The sequence below is a fragment of the Polistes dominula genome, unplaced genomic scaffold (genome assembly GCF_049000335.1).
Source record: "Polistes dominula isolate Pdom_NZ unplaced genomic scaffold, Pdom_raw_medaka contig_373, whole genome shotgun sequence".
Classification (NCBI taxonomy): domain Eukaryota; kingdom Metazoa; phylum Arthropoda; class Insecta; order Hymenoptera; family Vespidae; genus Polistes; species Polistes dominula.
Genome location: NW_028300899.1, coordinates 2,071,333 through 2,087,534, shown reverse-complemented (window position 1 = coordinate 2,087,534; position 16,202 = coordinate 2,071,333). Strand labels below are relative to the sequence as shown.

The following is a 16,202-nucleotide window of genomic DNA, read 5'->3' as shown; positions in this document are numbered from 1 at the left end:
GCTAACACACCTATTGAAGAATACCTGTATAAATAATACTAAGTTGTAAAAAAGAAATCGATTCTTTATTGTTCAGTATTTTTGAATTTTTTTTTTTTCTAAAGAAACAGAAAATGGTTAATACCTACATATTTTTTGACGTGTCTACTTTTATGAATAAAATTTGGTTCTTTTATTGAATTTTATAAAATTTGTGAAAGAACAATGAAAACGCCGATTAAAAATGTTGTTTAAATGTTTCGAATAATAAAATCAATAATTTAGAATCTTTTTAAAAATTTAACATATACTTAAGAGAGAGAGAGAGAGAGAGAGATAATCCGCAATGCGTCGAAGGACACTCTCATCCTGTATCATATTCTTCCTTTCTACTCTTGGTTACACCGCGGGCGTTAAACTTTATTAATATCCTTATCAAAAACAGCGAGGCAGCTAACTGCGGTAGTTGTAGTTCGCGGATTCGAAAGTTCCACCTACGCTTCGGTGTGTTCGACGCTAGTTCCAGGGGTTTCTCCCGTGGGCACAGTGGCCAGCCGTTGGGTTTGCGAGTCCTTCAGGACTCGTCCGTATCTCTGGCAAACTATCGTTCGGGACGTGTACAAGAGGATAGCAGGGATAGTGGTCGACGTAGTTATACCTATATGCTTCTACTTGCTTTCCCGCACGTATTCTGCTTCGTCGGAGATGAGAGACTCGGATTAAACTTGTCCGAAGAAGTCTTGGATCCTGGAGTGTCCTGAAACCTGCAACGAATCCTTCCTATTCTCTTTCTTGAATCTAACTGAAAATTTTACTTTGACAAATAGATTATTTGTATTATTTATACAAGAAAAAGTTTATACGTAAATAAACGGTAATTAAATATCAACGTTTTCAAATAAATTTGATGCATGACAAATAAATTACAATCATTAACTCAACGGTGATTGTATTGTATTACAATTTTTTTTTAAATTTATATTCAGGCAATTTCAATATTCAGGTTTTACCAAGAAGAACCACGATTATCATATAATTCATACATTAAAAAAAAAAAAAAAAAGGATAAAAACTTTTCGAGATCATAAGAGTCTACGACTCAAGAGGAAGTTTCTAGAAGAGGAGTGGACATTCCATGTTCGTACTTGATTAAGCTTAGGGACTGGGATAGTGGTACGTTAGCATATTACGACCTTGGAGAACACGAAGAGCCTTTAAATCCTGTTACGTGCTCATAAACGAGCTGCTACAGTTTCCATCGTGTCGTTACTGAGACGTGTATTCGTCGATATATTTTGCTTTCAAAGCACGAATATCTTTTTAAGCCGATACTTTAAGGATGAGATTGATACTTATCTATTTCGATAAAACAAATATGAAATAGTATTTATGATAAAATAAATAAGAATATTATCAGTAAGTTGAATAATTTCTATTAAAATGTTAAAAGAATATGCGATTTTATATTACTTACGAGAAATAATTCTTTGATCTCAATGATGTTCGTTATGTTCGGTGATAACAACAAGACTGATCGATCTAATTGTTTACAATGATCATATAAAGCATAAGTTAGTTCAGAAATGTCAACAAAAAGTTACCGATCTAAAATAACCTTTTATCTGTGTGTTTAAAAATCTAACTAATAAATACATTTTAGTTATATTATTTCTTCGCATTGTTTTTTCATAACTTTTGATTTCATATTAAAATTTGTTTCTATTTTATCATACAAATAAAAAGTTTTACCTTTACGTTACGTGTATCTAGAGAATTTATTTCAAATATTAATGTCGACATATGTAAAAAGATAGCAGCATAATTTTGAGGAGAATTCGAGAATCGATTCGTAAAGGAAAGCTACGCGAATGAAATTTGACGGAAGATGACGTAGAGGAAGCGCGGGGGTAGTGATCCACCCTGGACAAAGTTATGATGGTTTATGAATACCCCCGTAACGAATGCCACACTCTAGCCCCATGAACCCTGAATGAATGGTGCCCCGTTATGCTATAATACGAAACTATAACGCGTGATTTTCTATGCTGAAAATTGTTTTACGCCTATAAACAGGACCTGCTGTGACGCGACAGTTGGCCCGTAAAAATATAATAACGATAGCACTTTTATGAGCGTAAAATGTCGAATAAATGTCCTTTTTTTTAGCAATAGAGAGAAAGAAAGAGAGGAAGATCTTGCGTATGATAACGAAACATGCGATCTATGAAGAAGCATCGATCGAATGCATTATTAATTTTCATTCGTTTTAACTCAAGCTTACTTGAAATAAAATTACACCGATGTAAATGTTTACGTCATTTGCAGACAAAACTTCTCGATAATTTAAATAATACAAAATGAATTTCTTTCTAACGAAATAGGACATTTGGATATGTGCATTTCACAATTGTTAGCACGGAACGTCGATAGAGTCAGAAATTTCAGATATAAAAAGATAAAATGGAAAAAAAAAAGGGGAAAAAGTATATTCTTCTTTGGAGAATGTGACCCACGCTAACACAATACTCGCTAATGTCGAATCCTCCTCCAATAACGCATTCACAGTGTCATGACGTATCGTTGACATAGCTACGGGGGGTAGGCACGATAGGTAGCAATTTGTAAGAGGAGACCCCGCTGAGCGAACGGCACGGCACGGCACGGCACGGGCTCGCGTTTAGCCCAGGGCGCAATATGCTATGGCACTTGATTAAAACACCATGCTGCATTCTCCAGCGCGTAAAACACTGCTAAATGCTCGCACGAAGGGACGACTCCTGCGAGGTTAATTTTCAAGCTCGTTCAGGATTAAAAGTATAACCGATGAGAACGTTACGAATTAAGTTAATATTTTCAATCCTTTTTTTTTACGATTACTTTTACGTACGATTTATCAAAGATGATTTTTATGATATATATATAATAAAAAATTAAATAATTAATTTATCCTTTTTTTCAAATAATGGAATCAGTATAAACATTTTAGTGAGTAGAACGAATTTTACACTTGCCATAAGGTCGAAAGCATCGTGTAATATGATGTAGTACCCTTGATGTACGGGTAGGTGTGTATTCTATGAGTGGAGGGATCTGGCAAGATGTACCGACAGATGGAACTGTTAATAATTGATAGTCGCGCACACCCTTCTCTCATAAATGCTACCTCGTACGGATGATGATTGTACGGTTGCGTTTGCCAGGATGAAGGAGAAACTTTAGTGTTTATTGTTAGTACGAACGAAGAAGTCGAAGATTCTAGAGTAGTGAAGAACTTTCCGTATAGTTGGTCCAGAGTTTTGACCCTACATTTTGTTAATTTGAATAATAGTAAGGAGGATAATATTGGGTTGAACAAATGACACGATATATCTCGTTTAAGTAAAGTAAGCCATTTCTTGGTTATTAAAAATCATTTGTTTGATATTAACATATATTTGACTAGAGATCTGGGAAAAAGTTCACAAGAGTTGGAATCGTAAAGAGGGTTAAGACGATATTGCTCGCATTATCCCGAACATTTCCTCTGGTTTTGCGGTCGACGTGAGGTCGTTAGGTCAGGAGAGGAGTACGCACGAGCCACCCACCTCGTGGGTGGTTTAGAGGGTGAGAGGAGGGAACTTGAGGGTCCGGTACTGGGCCGAGGGCAGGACGACATAATGGACACATTAGTGCCTAGCCTCCAGTTTAATTAGTTTACATTACGGTGGCATCGTCACCACCGCGAAGGGGTTGCTTCTGCACGAACGAGAAGGAACGTTGGCTAGCAAGAGAGAGAGAGAGAGAGAGATAGATAGATAGAAAGTGAAGAGGAAGTGGAAGAGGAAGAGGAAGTGAGGGACTGGGCGCGCACCGTAGGGCCAAGGCAGCTTGATTAATCGGGAAAGTTTGATGCGAGTTGACGGAGACGCTAATCACGCCTCGTAACCGAATAATACTGCGCACTCTAGCTTGCAATATTCATGAAGTGTTAGGTATACATGAAGGCAAACGGAATTCATCATGAACGATGCCTCGTTAAATATTGTCGTCGAAGGAAACGACACTTGTATTTCAAATTTCGTGTCTAGATTTTCTATCTGCAATTAAAAATATCATATTAACGATCGTTTATTCTTTTAACAGAATATATTTATATTACATTGCATGCTGGACGAAGATGTATTAATATTTTTTTCAAGATAGGTACTCTATTCTCCGAGGAATCCACTTTTCTTCAAATTTACTTGAGAACGACACGATGGCTTTCTTTCTCGAAAAGAAAAACCGCCAGAGAAGGAAGAAATTTTCGCATGTTACGTTGGAACTTGTGCATTGTAACACACAGGTATACAGACACATGCACACACTCTTTTTCTCTCTCTTTCTCTCGATACTACGAATTGAATTTTGTTGTCTCGTGGTAAACAAGCGGGTGGAAATAAAACCAGTCGGAGATTGGGCGGTATTCTGACGACGGTGAGGAGGAGATGTTGAAGGAGGACCAGAGGGAGGAACGGGATGACCCGATGGCACACGCGAGCAAGAGAGAAAGAGGCGCGGCATAGCTCATTTAATTACAAATTCCATTAAAATGAATACCAGTTCAGAAACAAACTCCACATATCTACATTAAGCCGCGGGGCAACATGTCTTAATTAGGTTAATATAAATATGAAATATGCAGAGCGAGTGTTGGTCCTGACTCTCTCTCTCTCTCTCTCTCTTTCTCATTCTCTTTCTCTTTCTATTTCAGTCTCTTTCGTCTCTACTTCTCTCCCTGTCTCTCTCTTTCTCTCTTTCTAACACTCACAAGTAAAGGGTGGTTCCACGCGCGAACGTATGTATACGCAAACCCACGTATGGGTTACGTTACGTTACGTTACGTAACGTTACTCTGGCATAAGCCGGAGCATACGTGTGCCACCACCTTACGACTCCTGGGGGGCGCCTTCATATTAACCCCTTGCATATTAAGCGTGCGATAACCGAATTCTCAAATATTAACGTTGATATCTCGGTAGGTTCGCGAAGCGTCGCCTATCTCGGCATGTCCTTACGGAAGTGAACTCGGCCGGCAAGACGGGTTCATCTTGGAATAAGAATAATGCAGGATATGAACCATCATACATACATACGGATGAGTTACCGACTCACCAGTATTGTATTTAGCGAATCTTTCTTTATTTCTTTACTTGGTCAGATATTTTTTTTATTCCTAGTCAATCGACAACGAGACCTTTAATCAAAAGCTCTTGGAAAAAAAAAAAAAGAAATAAAAGAAAGAAAGAAACGAGAGTAAGTACACCAGAGGCGATAGTAAAAAAGCTAACGAAAATAAAAAAAGAAAAAAAAGAAATGAATGCAAACATTTCAACGAACGGTTATTTTTCAATATAACTACCCGCGATGCAGAGTTGGTCAGGTCACCAGGGGAAATCTCGCCGAGTCTCTGAGACCGGACGATTTTATAAATATTGGATCGATTAAAAATTAACAATACGTTCGCCGTCCAAGCCTTTTCCTCTTTCTCTTCCAACCGTCTGCTCCTCTCTAGCTGTCCTCGAACTCCTTCCTACTCGTGCGAAACTGCAAAAGTAACGACTTTATAAGTCACGAGTTTCGTGCTCCTGTATATCTACCTGTATCTAAAGACGTATATGTGTATGTGTGTGTACATGTGTTGCTGCCAAATACCACCGACACGTACAGAAAAGAGACTCTCTCTCAACGAATGAGAAAAGGATAATACTACGGAAGAAGGAGAAAGAAAGAGTGGTAGGGGGGGGAAGAGAGAGGAACGTTGGGAAAGATAGAAAGAGAAGAGGAAAAAAAGAGGAGGGACGAGCGAGAAACGAAGAGGAACGCTCGTGCGTGGTCCCAAAGTCCCAGAGCCGATCCTGCCAAGTTATTTAAATTCAAATTCGAAATATCGTCGAGGGTTGCTAACATATTGTTTGTTTCGTTTGGGCCGTGGCGATAGTGAGAGAGGGTGAAGGCTATCTCGCGGTCGAAACCCTTCCTTCTCCTCCTCCTCCTTCTCCTCCTCTCCCTCTTTCTTTACAACAGTTCGACAATCGACAAAAGTTCAAATTTTATTACGAAAAGATTCTAGGAGAATCTTCTATTTTTTTTTTCTTTTTGTTAAAATAAACGTCGCATTACGTAAACGTACCAATGGTCTTCGTTCATACGCGTTGATGAACAACTTGTCTGTTTTAATTGATTCACTAATTTTCTGGAGAATAGGTAACTTGTAGGAATTCCCATATCTCTTTACCTACGCGTACCACAATTAACTTCACTGGCTACGTTCCATTTGAGAAACGAAACGGATTTCTTAATTTCTCATCTGCTTTCGCTGTCTTGCCTCTCTCGATCTCTCTCTCTCTCTCTCTCGATCTCTCTATGTGCATTTGGTTCTCTCTCAAAGGTTCACCGGACCAGTCCAGAACTTATTTGCATACGTGAGCGAGGGCAATACGTAGGAGAGAGTGTTCTCACCTCGAATGTCGTGTTCGTGCACACGGTATTCCCTATCCCTTAACAATTTGCTACTAACATGCCGAGGAATTCCTCTCGCGAGCGTTCTCTAAGCTCGTGTATGCATCTCGTACAGGTCCTTTCAAAGTTTCAAACCATCTAAGCGAATGACAAATTTATCGCTTGTGTATTTATAATATATTAAGAGAAATAAAAGAAAGTAAGAGAAGGGAAAAAAGGTGGACAAGAGAATGGGTGGGTTCATTTTTGTAAAATGAAAAAGTTTCAGCGCAGTACGTGTACGTTTCTCTCTTCTGTGTGTCGCGAGAGCCGAAGTGGAAATAAATAAGAGTGAAAAAGTTTCCGGATAAAAATTAATAAATAGGGTGAACCCTTTCAGTATCGTCAAGTAAGTATCTACCCAGAAGGGTATCCCCAATACGACGGGTCGGTGCTAGCAGGTAGGTGAACTCTATATGTTTGGATGGGTGGCTTTTTAAGCATTCGCGCTGCCACTTGTGCGGGTCAGTCTGCAAAAAGTCTTAATTAATGACCATCCCTCTCCCTGAGGGTGTCCATGGGACAGTACGGAGGAGGGACGAGTCGAGCGAGAAGTAGCGAGAGATGACGGAGTGCCCTCCGAGGAGCGACCCTCGATGCAAACTCCTCGTATGAATATGTCTCCGCTAATTCAAACTTCGTCCCAGAGGTAGATGCTGCCTGTTTACGGGGAATATTAAAAACTTCAACGTCGTCGTCGTCGTCGTCGTCGTCGTCGTCGTCGTCGTCGTCTTCCTCTTCCTTGTCGTCGTCGTCGTCGCTGTTTGTTACTTCAACGTATCTAATGAAGAAGAAGAAGAAGAAGAAGAAAAGAAGAAGATGAAGAATATGAAAAAGATTTGTCTTATCTTCGATATCTATCTATTTAACCTATTGACTGCCAGACATATTTAGAGCGTTTTGCCCTGAGTGCCAAGGTTTTATTTTAAAGAATACATGAAATTTTACAAAATATAATAATATCAAGTTACTGATATAATACTGTAATGAAATTTATAATAATTGATAATTAATAATTTTGACACCATATAAATTGTTCATTTATCCTTTTTAATAATTCTTAACTCAAATCACCATTTGTAATTAATCTAAAATTGCAACAAACACTATTAGATATCTCTTAGGTTTAATATCGATTCAAAATATCTTCGATAAAAGTATCATCTAATAATAATTGAACAAGAGTATCGTGAATATTTTGGTTTGGTTAGGTGTTAGTTTTTTTTGTTCGTGTCGTATCTCAGTTCATAGTCTTATCGTATGTTTTATCTTCAGTCGACGAGATGCAAGATATATTTTATTTACGCGATAATTGAAAATTCCGCGAGAAACGACCGATGGATTTGTCATTGAGGAAGGTTTTACGTCTTCTTTAAATTTCCCATAGAGTTTTTCCCCACCCTACACACACCATTTTACCGGAGTTACGTCTTTTGGTCGCTTCCTTCTACATTCCTTGTCTCACTTTCTCTATTTCTCTTATACTTTCTTCTTCATCTTCTTCTTCTTCTTCTTCTTCTTCTTCTCTTGTAGTCGTAACGTCTTGGGGTAAGAGAGAGAGAGAGAGAGAGAGAGAGAGAGAGAGAGAGAGAGATCGTCCGGTAAGATGGCAGTATCACAGCTTTATTGACCGCCCCACGACGACGTTTCCGTAAGTACGCACCGATCTGGAAAATCTACAGGGGCGAATCTAAATCCAGGGCGCTACCGAACAAATATTTCAACCTAACCAAAGTAAACTTTGAAAGAAAAAGAAAATACAAGATGAACAAATATTTAAGTATATCCAAACTATCGTCACCATGGAATTAGAAAAAAGAAAACGTAAATTGAGACAATATCCTTTTTTTTTTGTTTGTTACAAAAGCGGAGTAAGGTGCGGAAAAGGTGGGGGAATATAGGGAAAAAGGGGGAAATGTTGACTAGTTTGAAACGGATGAAGAAGAAAAGATGCGTGATCCTTAGGTAAGTATGGACGAGAGTGTAAGTGCGTGGGTGGTGAGAAACCGGGGCGGTCAGGGAGGGAGAGGGAGAAAGAAGCGTGGATTGAGGAGACCCCATGGAGTCGTGAAATCCATCAGACCGGGCCGCGAGCCCTGTTTGCCGGCGTTACTTACGTTGCTGTGGCGAAAACGGCATCGAGTCTTTTGAAAAAGGGAAAAGAAAAAGAAGGAAATAGAGAGTGAGAGAGACAAAAGGAAGGTAGGAAGGAAGAAAGAAAATAGTAGGGAGGGTAAAGGGCAAGACACGAAGTTGAAGGGCCAAGAATAAAATATCATCCACCGGTATGTCCCCTTTGAGAACACAGTATCCTTTTCTACGCAGGTATCCTTTCTCCCCGATACTTTTTCGTGTCATACTCTTGATCTTTACCTTTTTTTCCTAACTCGAACGATCTTTTTCATTGTTCATCGAAGTAACGCGTAAAAACAAATTTATCCTTAGATAAAAACGATTAACAATGAATTTTTTCCTTGAATATATTTGATCGAATTTAATAACTTTATTTCGTTGGATCAATATATATATATAAGGAAACTAGAAATACGTATAAGTATATATGTATATATATATATATATATATTATAAAAAAAGTTATGACAAGACTAAGTGTTGAATCTTTTTTCTGTTGTATGCGTTCCAAGGCGGGCATAGTTCCTTAAATCTGAAAAATGAAATTATATCGTCGTAAAGGAGGTCGTCGGGAGAGCCATCGCGAATATCGTCGACTTTCTCCGAATAAGAACGGCATTAGTCCGTGCATAATGTATGGGATTATGGCGACGAACGGTTGGTTGTAGGTACTCCTTGCGTATTACATACCTCGCGCAATACTACTACTACCTACCTATCTACTACGAACGGAGAAAACGAAGAAGGTAGAAGAGGTAAAAGAGGGGAAGTGCTAAGGGAGCTATACGAGAATGTTGGGAGTCGTAAAGCACTAGCTTACTAGCTTCTCCGACCGTTATAATAATTTACTTCGCGAAATTCGTTCTCGTATTCACTGGTGTTGGAAGACGGTTTCGTTTCTGACACTAGAAACGAAGAGTCGTCCTCGAGTCCGTTTTCTGCGTTGAGGAAGAGAACGAAAAGTAGTATAGGGTGAGTTGAAAAGAGGACAGGAATGAGAGAGAATGATAGAGGGTATAGTAGGTAAGAGAACGTTGTCGGGGACGGGGGGACTTATAGGAAAAGATGAAAGGATAAGGATAAGGTACTATAAGACGAACGTCACCGAAGGATAAAAAAATGTGTTATTACTGGCACGGCAAAAATACCGATTTGATTTATCAAGCGGGAAATCCTATCATCTCCATGTTACAAGACTTTTCACTCCGGGTCTTTGATTAAAATGCGAGCTTAATCATCGCTCTCCGGGTGGCACCTGGGGACTTGGCTTGTCGCCTTCTACTCCGCGAAATATTCCTTCCCCTTTCCTCTCAACGTCTCTTGATTCTTTTCGTAGGGCCTCTACTCTTTTTTCCGGCCTTTTTTTTCTTTCCTGCCGCAACCGAGCTTGTAGAAACTTGTATCTGTATGTACGTAAGTATGGGTAAATACGTATAGAGCAGTATAACATGTATATACTTCGAGAGTTTCGACTAAAGCACGAAAAAACCAACGGAAGTATAATGCATGACGCGATCTTTTGTTGCTTTCTGTAAAAAGCCACAGCCGTCGCGTACCTTTCCTTGCTCTTTTTCTCATTTTCTCTCTTTCCTTTTCCTTTCTCTCTCTCTCTCTCTCTCTCTTTCTCTCTCTCGCGTGCACGCGTTTACTCTTACTCTTCTTCTTTTTCCGCCTGTTTTAAGATATTAAAATGTGTCATCAGCTGATGTCTTCGTTACCGCCTAGTGATGGATCCTCCACGTCCATCCCGACTAAACCCTCGCGACGTCTTTTTACCTTTTTCTCACCCCCTAAGTTCAACCTTAATTACGAGAATGTTGCTGCTTCGGTAGAAAGAGAGAATAAGAAAAAAAAAGAGAAAAAAAGAAAGAATATAAATTTTAATACATTTCGCTAAAATGAAAATTTCATAAATTAAATTATCGAAAGTCAATATATATATATATATATACGTTTATGTGTAAAATAAACGAATATTCGATATTAAAATTATTTTAATATTTATCTATCATTACGTGGTAGGTAGGTGGTATCACGTTTACAGTGCCTTAGCGAAATCATTTTCGATTCAGCTTACGTTGTGTTAAAAGCTTCGGATGCAGTGATTGCCGTTTCCGCAATACTCTCCCGGGTTACCCCCTCATACTGAGCAGGGTATTTGTGGCTAAAGTTTTGACTTGCCTAAACGCGTTCGCTAACTTTCTACAGCAGATTACGCGTGGCGAATCTACTGGGAGGTTAACGACATAAAGAGGAAAGAGAAAAAGAGAGAGAGGGAGAATGAAAATGATCGATCCTATATGGGTTAGGATCAAATCGTTTTAACTAAAAAAAAAAATCATTATAAATTACGATCCTGTTCTTTCAAGTATAATTCATGAGATATAATAATAATAATTGAGCAAGTACTTAAATATATTAATGAAAAAAGAAAAGAAAAGAAAGAAAAAAAAATGAAAGATCTTGATAAATCTTTGAAAAAAAAAAAAAAAAATAAAAAAATATGCGAAAGAAATAAGACGATTCGAGTAAGAGATGTGTCATTTTTTTTATCGAAATTCGCGAATGGAGGAAAACGAATGACAATCGACGATCGTTGGTTTTCCAATTTTCGATAAATCATTTGGAAAGACGAGAGGACGATAGGCGTCAATAGAATCGCAGCGATCGCGGAGGCGTAAAAAGACATCGACGAGAACGTCGATGGAAGATAGTAGTGGAAGAGGTTGTTGGAGGGTTGCGAGAAGGAGGAGATAGCTGTAGGAGTGAGAGAAGAGTGGAGAAAGAGGAGGAACAGGCGGATGAGGAGGAGGAAGAGAAGGAGGTGAAGTAGGGAAGGGAGAAGTAGTAAAAGGGAAGGGGTGGTTCTCGAAGCTTCGTGAGGGGGTGGGAAGGCGAAGTAGTAGAAGAGAAGAGAAGAGAAGAGAAGGGAAGGGGGATGGGGCTGCAATTTCCGCGGCTCGTGATTGGGGCAGCCTCCTCGGGGAGCAAAAACTCCATCTACAAATGAACAGCCGTGACAAGAGCCATAATTTCTCGGGGCTGAGCCGCAGTCACCGTAGCTTCTGCCACCAACAGGAGCAACCTTCCTTTTCGCTTTTAATACGATCCTCTCTACGGGAGAAAAGCATCGTTCGTTCCATCGTCGAAGCTACCACCAAACGAATGCCGAGTTGAAAGATGCCTGCCTGAGAAATCAACACTTTTCAACGAACGTTACCGGAAGTTATCGATTTTGGATCCGATGATCTATAGCTAGTCTCTTAGGATTAGATCTTTTAGGATTGGATCTCTTAAGGTCAGAGGTCATGTCGAGGAACACATAGAAAGTGTCAGGATACATTTACTTTGCAACGTAACTCTGTTTCATTTTCAATAAAGGATAAGTGCTAGGCTAGGTTGCTTTTTCCAAGCGTTGTTCTATTTTCATCGAGATTGAGTTGCCATCAAAAAGAGACATCGAACGTCTCTATCGTTACGTCAACATTTTTCCAAATAAGTTTTCGCTAACGTGGTTCCTATCGTATTTCGTTACTTTTCTTTCTTCTTATTATTTTAACATTTTCAAGTATGTCCCTTAAGTTCCTTCGAAAGCTTTTCTATCTCGATCGCTATACAGTTAGATATCGGTTTATTCGCGCGTTTCCACTTTACTAGAGAATTTCTTCGAAGCGTAATCCTACCACGTCCGTAGAAATGCCAGCAAGCAGACCCTACGGATCACGTTGGAGGATGATATATTATACCGGCCGCGAAAAAATTAAACGTACATTTGATAAATAGAGTTGGCAGCAGTGACTACGCTCTCTCGACGAACGATGCTAGGTGGAAGAAAACGGAAGAGAAGGAAGAATTGAAAAGGTCGGTTAGAGTTCCACTAGAAGAGCGTGTAAGCGAGAAAGAGTATGAGAGAGAAAATGAGATGAAAAGGGGTGGTGGAGGAGGGTGGTGGGTTTGTACCTACGGTGGCTCGACCTATCGTACCTTTCGGTTTTCCTCCGAAAATACACCGTCTCATGGGAACACCCGTCCTCGATGCTTCCGCGCACGAGATCGTGCTAGTTCGATCGCGCTTTCCGTAAATCATTAAGCTCTCTTTGCGCTTTTCGTTGGGGCGCTTTGCCGAAGACTCACCTTTCTCGATTACGAGCTTAAGGTCCTTCTCTATTTCAAACGACTCGTAGTGTAACCGTTTGGAAAGTTAACTCGAGTATACTAGATGTGTGCCATTAGACTTTTCATTATAAACTAATGTGATAACCGAGTTTTGAATGTGTTCGCGTACACACGTGTATCCAAATACTTTTGCAATCATCATAAATTAGGCACATAACATTATATCGTTGTATCATATTTTTATATATGTTATTATTATGACATTATCGTAATAAAAAATGATCAATCCATGAACGGTATGAATAAACAATAAAACAATCATAAATCTATATTTGAAATAATTCTCCCAATGGTCCTATCCTGTTTCTTTTTGAGCGTATTCTTTCACTACCTGGCTAGAATGATTTTCAAAAAGGACGCACTTGGCTATTTGTTGCTACCGAATAGACGTATAACTTCACCGCAACAATAAAATCCTGGACAAGGCATCTTAGATTCGTTGGATCTACGGTGCGCAAGGTGGTCGTTATATCGAGTCTTGCTTCTACTTCCTCCTTTATGACTTCCTCACTGGTTTAGAACCCTTACGAAGAAGAAGAAGAAACAATTTCAGTTAGGAATTTATCGCTTTTTGGTCGATTTCCGAGTCATTTCGGTGATTGTAAAAACCGTGAACATTGTTTCTTTGGTGTCAATCCTCGTCCAAAGGTTCCATAAAGAAAAGATAAAGAAAAAGGAAAATAAGAAGAAGAAGAAGAAAGAAGAAGAAAACCAAAAAATTCTTTGGTATCGGACAAAAGTCGTTAATAATCTTCGTTGAAGAAAAATCGAAGTAAGTTATTTTTCGACTAGGCGCGTATTTTCCCTTAGGACGATTCAATTGCTTCGCGCGAAATCAAAGTGACAATCCTCGCGAAGACTATTCCAAGTTTTCGTCTTCTCCTATTTCTCCTTCGAAGAAGAGAGATATAGAAATGGAGAAAGAGAGAGAGAGAGAGAGAGAGAGAGAGAGAGAGAGAGAGAAAGGCCAGTTTCCAAAGTCCGGCCCCGAAGGAGCTGACCTCCATTACGAGGGGTTAACCGCTCTGCCTTCTCACTTCCGGTAGACTTTGATTGGTTTCGCGATTCCATTAATCGCACGATACCATCCCTTACTATCATCTTTCGTATCTTCCCTTATACTACGATCGTGTACGGGAAATGTTGAAACGTATTTTTATAAAAAAAAAAAAAAGAATCTTTCTATCATACGTGCCACACTATCTCGCGGATGACGTCAAAATTGAAACTCAATGCTAAAAGATAGAAATGATATCACCAAAGATAGAAAAGGGAGTTTGAAAAAAGTCTATACTCTTTCTTCGTCGATATATCATTGAGAACTTCTAGCTTTTCTTTCTTTCAAAGCTCCGAAAACAGCAAAACCGTATGAATTATTTTATTCGAAAGTTTTCCGAAGGCGTGCCACATAAGAAACGTACTCTTCTTTCCTCGCGAGAAGAAGTAAAGCGACTCCTCTTCTTGCGTATGTGTGTATGTATGTTTGTTGGTTGAACGTTCCGATTCCTCTTACACAGCAGTGCTTCCTTTCGAAGCTTTTGGTGTAAAAGAGCGAGAGTATGGATCTGAAGCGTGCGAAGTATCATCTTCTCTTCGTGCATTCCGCATCTTCAAAGTATATGCAGATGGATAGATAGAAACTGTGTGACGTCGGTGTTCGCCTTTCCCGCCTACTCTCCGGAGACGCCTCCTGCCTTAGTCGCGAACCTAAATAATGCAGGAGTATATTTTTCTATCGCCGAAGTATGGAACACGTAGCGCTTTTCTGTCTCGCACCTCGAGATGCGATTGTCACCTTCTTGCCGGTTTTTATATTTCTCTCTCTCTCTCTCTCTCTCTTTCTCTCTCTTTCTTTTTCTCTCTTGTCAACGTACTTCTTTATACTATATTTTTGTTCCTTTATCAAAATTGATACAAATATAAATTATAATTAATTTACGAATCCATTGCTGCGCGAGGAAGGGAAAGGGGAAGGGAAAAGGAAAAAAAACCCACGCGAAACTTCTACGAAACATGAAATTTCTTTTCTTTCTTCATTCTTCGTTTACTTCAGGATCACGTTTCTTCGAATCGATTTTATCGCCGAGATATGATTGCAAACTTTTTTTTTTTTTTTCGTTTGTTTTTTCTCATCTTTTTCTATTTGTATTTTCTGTACTTTCTTCCCTTTTTTTTTTCTTCTTTTTCTTTTCTTTTTTTTTTTTTATTTCGTCGAATAAAGTTCCGTATAGCTACTACGGTTATAGTAATCTTAAGAGGAACTTTCGGAGAGAGGACTCGTAAGAAAAAGAAGAAGATGAGAGAGAAGAAGCGCGATAAAACGAGGAGGAGAGGGGGGCCAACGTTTTGCTGGGCGATATTAAAACGGTATGAAGATGAATATCTTCTCGCTTTGGAACTTGAAAAACTCAGTATTAAGTAATGTATCAAAAAGCCGAGATCGTTGAGTTATACGGGTGTGGTTTGTCGTTGAAAACTGTATAACAAACAAACAGTAATAAACGATTTGCATTGTAATATATCAAAACTGGCGAAAATATACATTTATATATAAATATAAATATTTAAAGAAAAATAAATCTTCTATTTGACATAAATCGTTTTTCTATTAAAATCTCAGCCATTTTCTTCGACATTCTTAACGAATCAACACGAATTTTCGTGATCCTTGTAACTTCGTAGAAGAAAAAGGAAAAGAAGAAAAATAAAATGTCTCACGCTAACTTCTGAGTTAAAATCTGTCGTCAGGCAACGTAGAAATAAAGAAAAAGACAAGAAGTTTTGTTTGTATATGTGTGTGTGTGTATATATATATATATATAAGAGAGAGAAAGATAGAATTTTCCATCGTATGGCTGCAGCATCGTAGAAATCGTAGAGCGCAGGTGCTGTGCAGGGGTTGGAGCAGTACTCTACAATTAAGAGCGTAGTCCCTGCAAATTAAGAGTTAAGGTGCATAGGTGGCCCCGTGTCTAGGGTGGGGAGTCGGGGGTTGGTGGATTTCACGGGGGTTGCCAGCTGCGAAGGCGGCACCGGACACGCCCCTGGTGGCCGTACGCGCAACCACTGTGCGCCTTTCCTTGCGATATTCCACCTACATAGCTCTGAAAACCTAGTACACCCCTGCTCATCTTTCTCTCTCTTTCTCGTGTCTCTCCCCACTCTTGAGGTTGCATCGCCAAGACGGTCGGGGAGGATGCACTCTCTTCAACGAGAAGAACCTTCCTGCAGTGGCAGTCCCAACTCTTAGGTTTCTATTTCTCTAACATTACCATTTGATGTTTCTTGTTGTGTATCATCTTCTTAAGATTAATCTATAAAATGAATCTTTACAAATCTATCTTAGGTAAAAGCAAATATTTATCTATCGATATTAAATATATATATGAAAACAT

General features: G+C 39.2%; 1 protein-coding gene across 1 annotated transcript in view; it reads right to left on the bottom strand.

Annotated features, from left to right (window-relative positions):
• The window catches only part of kn (EBF transcription factor knot), a 129,909-nt gene that overhangs the window by 94,610 nt on the left and 19,097 nt on the right, over window positions 1-16,202 (bottom strand).